The sequence below is a fragment of the Mustela nigripes genome, chromosome 15, assembly GCF_022355385.1.
Source record: "Mustela nigripes isolate SB6536 chromosome 15, MUSNIG.SB6536, whole genome shotgun sequence".
NCBI lineage: Eukaryota > Metazoa > Chordata > Mammalia > Carnivora > Mustelidae > Mustela > Mustela nigripes.
The window spans coordinates 12,567,709-12,577,259 of record NC_081571.1 but is presented as its reverse complement, the minus strand read 5'-3'; positions in this window follow the sequence as shown (position 1 = coordinate 12,577,259).

Here is a 9,551-nt window from a genome sequence, read left to right as displayed (position 1 = left end):
AGAAGCAGGCTCCCCACGGAGCAAGGAGCCCGATGTGGGACTCGATCCCAGGACGCTGGGATCATGACCGGAGCCGAAGGCAGCTGCTTAACCAACTGAGCCACCCAGGCGTCCCTGGATTTGCATTTTCATACTGGATCCTTAAACGCAAAAAATCCTTGAAAACCCATTTCCCAAATCAGATTATGGGAGCCAGCCTCCAGTGGGTCAGTAGATCCTCCCCAGCATCTCTCAGTCATTACACATAGGCAGGTTCTTACTCAAAATAGCACCTGTATCTCTCTTTTTTTTTTTTTTAAGATTTTATTTATTTATTTGACAGAGAGAGACACAGCGAGAGAGGGAGCACAAGCAGGAGGAGTGAAAGAAGGAGAAGCCAGCTTTCTGCTGAGCAGGAAGCCTGACGCTGGGCTTGACCCCAGGACTCTAGGATCACGACCTGAGCTGAAGGCAGACACCTAACATCTGAGCCACCCAGGGGTCCTGTACCTTTATCTAGAGCCAAGAAAACACTGCAGCAGTGCCCAAACCTTACTCCATCCCATGGGTTTAACTCCTCAGAATGCCTAACAAGGAACAAAGTTACTACTTGCTCATCTTTGTATCTCCAGCACCTAGAAAGATTGATGCTGACACCAAAAAAAAAAAAAAAAATGCTGAGTCGACCAATGAAAGATGAATTGTTATTTTTCTCCTTTATTCAGCTGTATGTGTGACCTTGGGCTGCACCTGACTTTTACAATTTGGGGACATGCCAGCTGCTGTCCTCACCCCCAGGCTGCTCAGCACCACAATCCCTGTCCCGGGAAGCTTACCTCTCTGACCGCAGGATAGGCTCCCTCACCCTCTGGTCTTTGGTTGGGGGTGGTCAGTGGGAGCCCCGGCAGGTCAGAGGACAGACAGTAAGGTCAGCCTGCTTAGCCAAAGTGGGTTTGTTATGCTAATTGGTCAGCCATGCTTGGAAAAATCTGGGTTCTTGAAACTTGGGATGTCCTCTAGGATTTCAGCTCTTCAGACTCCCTGAAGACCCCATATGCTTACAGGCATGGTTCCACACCTCTGTAGTGAGAATTGGCACTCCCCCAACTGGGCAGGATGCTGTTCAGGCCTCATACCCAGCCCACTGCAGGAGGCACAGAAAGGGTCCCCCAAAGATGTCCCTGGCCCAATTTCCAGGACCTGTGACTAGGGTTATCTCAAATAGCAAAAGAGACTTTGCAGATGGGATTCAGTTGAGGGCCTTGAGATGGAGAGATTTTCCTGGGTTATCTGCTAATCACATGGTCTCCTGGGTCCTTCCTGCTGAATGGTTGTTCCCACCTACAGTCCGAGGGAGACGAGACTGTGAAAGAATTGTCTGAGAGATTCATGTCACTTCCTTTAGAGATAGAGGAAGGGGCCACGAGCCAAGGGATGTGAGTGGCCTCTAGACAATAAAAAAGTTAAGAAAAGAGATTCTCCCCTAGAACCTCCAAAAAGATGTGCGGCCCTGCGAGCATCTTGGTATTAGCCCAGTGAGACCTGTATTGAGCTTCTAATTGACAAAACCGTAAGATAATAAATTCGTGTTGCTCTTGGCCACTAAGTGTGTGGTAATTAGTTCTGGCAAATAGAAAACACACTTACCATTATTCCCAACAATCCACATGGGGACTGACTCAGTCCTTTCAGGGTCTGGACCAAAATACCAGAAACTGGGCAGCTTATAAGCCACAGGAATTTCTCTCTCAAAGTTCTGGAGGCTGGAGGTCCAGGGTCCAGGATGGTCAGGTGAGGGCCCTCTTCTGGGTCATAGGCTTTTTGTTGTGTTCTTTTCTTTTCTTTTTTTTTTTTTTAAGATTTTATTTATTTATTGACAGAGAGTGAGAGAGAGAGAGAACACGAGAGGGAGAAGTGTCAGAGGGAGAAGCAGTCTCCCTGCTGAGCAGAGACCCCAATGCAGGGCTTGATCTTGGACTCCAGGATCATGACCTGAGCCGAAGGCAAACACTTAACCAACTGAGCCACCCAGGCGCCCCTTTTTCTTGTGTCCTGATGGCAGAAGGGGTAAGGATTTCTCTGGAGCCTCTTTTATTCGGGCATTAATCTCATACATAAGGCTTCAGCCTCATGACCCTCCATCTCCCAAAGACTTCACCTCCCAACACCTAGCCTGGGCATTAAGAGTTTATGATATTGTAATTTATTATAAGAAATATACATGTGGTCTTCTTCCACAGTTCCTGACACCTTTGTAATTTCCTGAGTAATAAGAGCAATAAGGGTGTCTTTATTCCCAGCTCCCAAAATAGCTCCAAAGAGATAAAGTTCAAATGCGTGTCTTTGCTATTCGTAACAAGCCCCTTCCTGGGCACCTGAGCTTGTGTGAATGATGTGACTTTCGGAAAGCCCCTAAGGAAGAGGTTTGCGCTAAGAGATTTGAAGGTTAACACTTGAGTTCAATCACCAATGGACAATGGTTTAATCCATCACGTTCATTAAAAACCCAAACAAGGGGCACCTGGGTGGCTCAGTGGGTTAAAGCCTCTGCCTTTGGCTCAGGTCATGATCTCAGTCCTGGGATTGAGCCCCGCATCAGGCTCTCTGCTCCGCAGGGAACCTGCTTCTCCATTTCTCTTTACCTGCCTCTCTGCCTACTTGTGATCTTTCTCTGTCAAATAAATAAATAAATAATCTTTAAAACAAGCATATAAGTGGGGCTCAGAAATCTTCTGGGCTGGTGAGCAGGAAGAATGGATCTGCATGGTAGGTGGCTGGTACACCCCAAACTCAGAAGCTCCTGGGCTTTGGATCTTTCTGGCTCTTACCCTGTACATCTCTTCACCTGGGTGTTGAAGGGAAGGAAAAATTCTTCCTCTGCGCTCAAGGTCTTCCAGCGGGACTAAGAATTAAATTGACACAGGACACAGTAACTGAAAGAAGAAACTGAGGTTTTCTTATGTGCACAAGGAAAGTCCAATAATGAAATGGAAACCCAGATAAATGACCAAGGCAGGTAGTTTTTATACCTTTTAGACAATGAGACAATAACTCTGTGAGGAATTGACAGGATAAAGAAAACTTTGGGAGCTTCAATTAGTAAGAAATGTCAGACAAAGTTTGGGCTGGGGTTGTAAATTAATAAGAATAACAAGGTTTGTTTGTAGAGCTTCCTCTGTCTAAATTCCTCACCTCTGGTGAGGATAACTAGAAGGTAGCTTTCACGTGGGAGATTTATTTCCTGCTTTCAGGGGGACTGAGGAGGGTGAATGTCCTTTTTGCATAGGCTATTTCTTAAGTAACTTTTATTTTTTATTTTTATTTTTTTGTAGGTTCTTTTTTTTTTTTTTTTTAAAGATTTTATTTATTTATTTGACAGAGAGAGATCACAAGCAGGCAGAGAGGCAGGCAGAGAGAGAGAGAGGAGGAAGCAGGCTCCCAGGCTCTCCTGCAGGGGGCAGAGAGCCCGATGTGGGACTCGATCCCAGGACCCTGAGATCATGACCTGAGCCAAAGGCAGCGGCTTAACCTACTGAGCCATCCAGGCGCCCTTAAGTAACTTTTATTTAAGACAGTCAGAATGTTGGGGCACCTGAATGGCTCAGTCAGTTGTGTCTGACTCTTGGTTTTGGCTCGGGTTGTGATTTCAGGGCCTTGGAATTGAGCTCCCATGTTGGGCTCCAAGTGTGGAGCCTGCTTAAGATTCTCTCTCTCCCTACCCTTCTGCCCTTCCCCATGCCCCATCCTTTCTCTCAATAAATAAATAAAATCTTTTAAAAAAATTAAATAGTTGATATGCCAAAGGGGGTCATATTTGGGGCAGCCTGCCCTTGGTCGCTACATGATGCATCTGTATTCCTTAATAACCTTTGTAATAGACTGCAAATCTACGAAATAAACTTTTTTCTGAGTTCTGTGAGTGACTCTATTGATCAAATTGATCTATTGATCAAATTGATCAATGAGTGACTCAAACTGATCAAACTCAAGGAGGAAGTTGTGAAAACCTCTGACTTCCAGCTCATTGGTCAGAAGCACAGGACTTGTGATGGGCACAGGCATCTGAGGAGGGGGTAGTTTTTTGGGACTATGCCCACAACCTGAGGGATTGGATGCTAGCTCCAGGGGGCGGTCTCAGAATCAAGTTAAATGTAGGACACCCAGCTGGTGTTGCAGAATTGCTGAATATGTGGTAACTCCCTGGTGTCAGAGGTAAAGTAGCACTATTAAGAACTGAGAGTAGAGGAGGCATGGGAGTGTTTCTCCCTAGCAGATTTCAGGCCACAAATTCAAGGGAGGGGGCACATTCAACCCATAGAAGGGACTTTGTGCTTCCTGTCCTTACAACTCTGGGGTCTGTGGGGTTAGAGATCCTGGACCCCACAGGGAATGCACTCTTGCCAGGGGACTCCACAAGAGTGCTCTTGAAATCCAAGATATGGCTGCAGCCAAGGCACATTGGACCCCTGCAACTACTGGCCAATAGGCAAGAAGAAGAATCGCCATCTTGGCAGGGGTAATTAACCAGGATCAGCAGGAGGAGATGAAACTGTTTTCATTCAGCAGGGGTGGGCTGGATTATGTAGGGAACTCAGATGAACCCCTGGGGTGTCTGTTGGTACTCCCTTGCCCAACACAAAGATGAGGGAACACAGGCAGCATCCATCCTGGCCTGACGAGGATATGATCATCAGGGCCTCAGAATCTCAGGAATGAGGGTATGGACCTCTCCACACCCTGTTGGGGTGATAGCTTAGGAAGAGGGGAACCTAAAAAAGAGAGCAAAGAAAGAAGACATTGACAGTGTAGTGTTCCAAGACCCACTGCAATGATAGCAGACGAAGTTCTTCCCACTAAGCTCCTTCTCCTAAGTTTCTCCTTGGGAAGAAATGCCCACCAAAACCGTAATTCCCCACATCTGCTTGGAGAAGGAATTCAGCCAGGCACAAGGGGTGGACTGTAGCAGCCGTGTACTGTGCTGTTCTGCTCCAGCTTGGAGAGAGCCTGCCACAGGGAGCGTGGCAGACTGATGACCTGCAGTGGCTGAACCTTTGACTCCTCCAGGGCCTTCACTTCCTCTGGATGCTTTTAGCCAATGACTAAACATACCATATACTTGGGCCGGTCCACGGCTGCTCATCGTGGGATCCTTCCAACAGGCATCCTTTGCCTGAGGTCTCCCCAGAAGCCTGGAAAGACCCTCTCAAAGCTGCACAGCAGCTGGAGACCTGCCAGCCAATCTTCCTTCCCTGTCCCTCCACGGGTATCAGACCTGCGTCTCTGTCTGCGGGTCTGCCCACTTTCATTCCTTCTCCCTTGTGCTTCACACACATTTCCCCCCAAACCTCTCTTGCACATCTCATCCTGTCCTCATATCAGCTTCTCAGAAAACCTAAATGCAGCCCTGGAAAAGTAAGGAAATGTCTCACTTCCAAGCCAGAGGTCCACATTGGCCCTCATTCTAAGGCACAGAGATCTGGGGGCCACTGATGGTGGCCCCTTGGAGGCAAGTCTGGAAGAAGGCAGGAAGCCTGCCCAGTAAGATATGCTGGGGTAGGTCTGGGTTCACAAGACAAGGTGACATTTTCTGTGTTGTGCTTCCCTTTCATTTGTCCCAGAACCTTCAGTAGAGCCCTATTTATAACTTCAGCCTAGTCTCTGCTCTACAATGAGGTATTAAAGGAAGGACCTTATCCACATCCAGGAGAACAATGTCCCCTCCCCCACTCTGTGGTCAGAGTAAGATAACAGCTGGGCCATGGAAGAGCGATCCCACAGGGGGCCTCAGCAGCAGGTGGCAGGCCTGTGGCCAGATGAGGAAATGGGGCAGGGGCCCTGAGACCTCTTGTCAAGGCCACCAAGGAAGCCCTGAGAGCTCTCAGAAAGAACTAAGGGAAATGTTGCGAGAGAGGTGCCAATGTCCAGCCAGAAAGCCATCAGGAGCTTGTGATATCATAATTGAGGTTCAACAGGAACCTATAGAAGTTAAAGGAACCCTAAATCCTCCAAATGGATAATCAAAGATTGACCATATTCATGCTACTTGGCTGGGTTTTTGTTTTGTTTTGGTTTGGTTTGGTTTTGCTTGTTTCCTGTGGTCAGAACAAATCCAATTCTCCCAAGTTCCTCAAACCCAGAATGTCCACCCTTCCAGGCTCCAATTCACTTGGCTTTCTATCAGTGTCTCTGTAAACTTTGACGACCACAGACTCGCCAGGGGGCATTTATTAAAATTCCGAGAGAAATTTTCAAGAGCCAACAAGAGATACCCTGGGGTATTTTCACCTCTGTCTCATTGATCAGATGGAAGCTTCTTCATCACGAGGGTCTCAGAGGGAGGCCCAGGAGATCATCCGTGATAAACATTTAGAAGGAAGAATTTTTTTTTTTTTTCTTAAAGACAAACGCTTTTTTCTTTTAAACACAGCGTTAGGGGAGCTACCTGTTATCACAGTGTCCTCTAGTCTCTGCTCCACAATGTGGGGTGTGGTGCTTGTCCTCTTGCCCACCCCTGTCACATTTTCCCTGGACTAAGGAGCCATGGGAAAGATACAAAAGTTGGGGGCAGGCTCTGTATGTGCTTGGTGGCAACTGGTCAAAGACAGGGAGATTGAAAATCAGATGTGACAACTGTCCCATGCCACCAGCACCCACGTCCTCTCATTATGCTGCATTTGTCTGTGCAAAAACCTGAAATAAAAGCTATTCAATCCAGACCTGAGGGTTGTTCTAGCCTTTAAAAAACAAGCATGAACCAACACGGCTTCTTTCCTGGGGAAGTCCAGGGCATGTGTATATGTGTGTGTGTGTGTGTGTGCGTGCGTGTGTGTATGTGGCGGGGGTGACAAGCATGAAGACAAGTCATCACCACACAAGTACAGTTGGAGACCCAAAGACAAAACATCAATGAGAACACAAGGGAAGAATGGCCTTCTGCCTCGGGCTCTGGACAGGGCTGTGTGGAGAAGGCTGAGGGCACCCTGGGCTCTGCAGACAGTTGGGCGTTCTCCAGGTGAATACAGAGTAGGAATCCTCTCGCATCCACAGGGTCTGGTCTATGACTTCTCGTGAGCTCAGGGCTAGGCCTCATCTCACAGAGCAGGCCTCTGGCCCTTGGAGGTCATTGGCTGGCCACTGGTAGCTGTGCTCAAACCAGTCTGTCCCCGGGAACATCACAAGTAGAATTGTTTTCAAGCTGGGCCACTAACAGGTTATGCCCCAGACAAGCTTCATTGACCAAATCAAACAGAGTCAATCTTAGCACAACCCCCGCAGAGGTGCTGATTGGCTGAGCCTCAGCTTTCAGTGTTCTCAGGAGGCCTGAACACGGAGGAACCAGTCCACAGTCTGCAGGAATAACGTAAGCGTCTCAGATCACCGCTGTACTCTAAGGTGTGAGATGAGTACAGTAGGCAGAATCTCCCAGAACCTGCAGGAGAGCTTGCAGTGAAGAAACAGTGCCTCGAAGATAGATGGAATAGATAAGCCAGACAAGCGAGACAAGATAAATAGGTGATTGATAGATTAATAGTTGATAGGTAGATAGATTAGATTGATAGATAAAAAGATAGGTAGATCAAAGACGATTGACAGGTAGATTCCTGATAGATTAGACACAGATAGATGATGACAGATAGATAGAGAGATAAATAGATGAAAGGATAGATATCCAGCCAAGATGAGGGTACATAGCCCAAGATTTGTGGGGTCTCTTGGAGTGACCCAGTTTCTAAAACAAAAGTCTCAGCACAGATTACCATCATTTTTTTTCCCAATTTGTTTTACAAGAGTATTAAAATGAAGTCTTTTGGGGGCACCTGGGTGGCTCAGTCAGTTAAGCATCTGCCTTTAGGTTGGGTCATGATCTCAGGGTTCTAGGATCGAGCCCCGCATTGGGTTCTCTGCTCAGCGGGGAGCCTGCTTCTCCCTCTCTGTCTGCCTCTGCCTACTTGTGCTCTCTCTTTGTCACATTAATAAATAAAATCTTTAAAAATAAATAAATAAAATGAAGTTTTTTACATTTTGTCATATAATAATTACTTTTACTGAAAATATTTTGTGCCATCAAATCAGGAAATCTCAGGTGTAGAAGCAGCCAGAAATCCAAGCTGCACTCCACCTGGGGACAGCTCTGACTTTTACCTTGGCAGGATGCACTGGCATCTCAGTTTAAAGGAAATCACAAAGTCGATATATCTGAAGATACTGTGAGTATGAGAGTGGAGAACAGGTCATTTCCCTGCCTCTCCCAGCCCTGTCTCCCGTGGGGGGCGGGGGTGAGAGGATAGACCACTTGTTGAAACTAATTCATTTTACCAATGCCTCAAAATAACTACCCAGACTTCGCCAAGACACCTTTTGCTGGGAAGAATGAATTGGGCTCCTAAAGAAGGGGACTCAGATGCAACACCAGGGGCTCTGTCCTATGACATCCTGTGCCCAGGACTCCGGGGACAGCGTTAAAAAGAACGGCTCCCGATATAAGAAAAGCCAATGTGAAACAAAGCGCTGTCATTTGGATAGCAATTCACCTAGCAAACCGTGCCTTCCTGTGTGACTGTCACTGCTTTATTCAAGGACAGCCTCAAGGTCAAAACAATGAGGCAATTCTTTAAATGAATGTTTGCATTGGTTTGTCTTCTTTGGTAAATGGAAAACTGCCCAGATGCAAAGGTTTCTCTGCTCCTCTCCACCCCTCTTCCCCATCATGCTCAGACTAATTTCTCTACCTTTGTTGTCTCATTCATGTCTCACCTTCCTTTTCTCTTTCTTTGGTATTCATTCCTCCTTGAGAAGTCATGGGACTTTGGATCAAGTGCCTGCCACAAGGTTTGTAAGATCCTGTTCCCCAAAGTGACACTAATGGTCCGTGGAACTTCTCTGGCCCTAATTACTTGGCAGTAGAAATCTCTGTGGGCTGCTTCTCCTGCAATCAGTTCGGCCCGTAATTACAAGCCAGAGCAGCTAAAGCCATGTGCTGGGAAGAATGTGGCATCCGATCAGGCTGAGATGCCTACTGCTGACTTCACGTGTGTGCAAAAAGATAACAGAGAGGTGAAATGTGGAGCAGGAAGGACCCACAGGCTCCACACAGTTTGAAAACCAAGGCCAACTTCTAGTAAAAGAGAATCCATTTCTGCAAAACTAATACCGGTGTTTGTTAAGACCAAATCACCTAGTCTTTGATGGGTTTAGATCAACTTGCCCCGAGTGAGGTCTTGACATCTGGTCTCTAGAATTTTGTCACAGGAGAAGAAGATGTCAGGGGATGCCAATGGCCAACAGGCAAGACTTGGCCATGTCCAGCTCAGGCTGCCACAGAGCTAACGTAAAAGACGTCAGATTTAAAGTGAGTAACAAAGCTGGCTTGTAGAGGTCTCTGTCACTCTGAAAATGTAGTGAGAAAGGTCCTGGAAGGGAAGGAACTAGTCTTCACCACGGCTCTGTCCAGTACTTTGGGCTATCATATTGCAAAATCCAATTACAGGCACTGGATGGTCAGGTTCCTCTGAGTTATGATTATTATTGAACTGATTTCAGCCCTGTCTCTCATAGCTTCCAGGACCTGGATG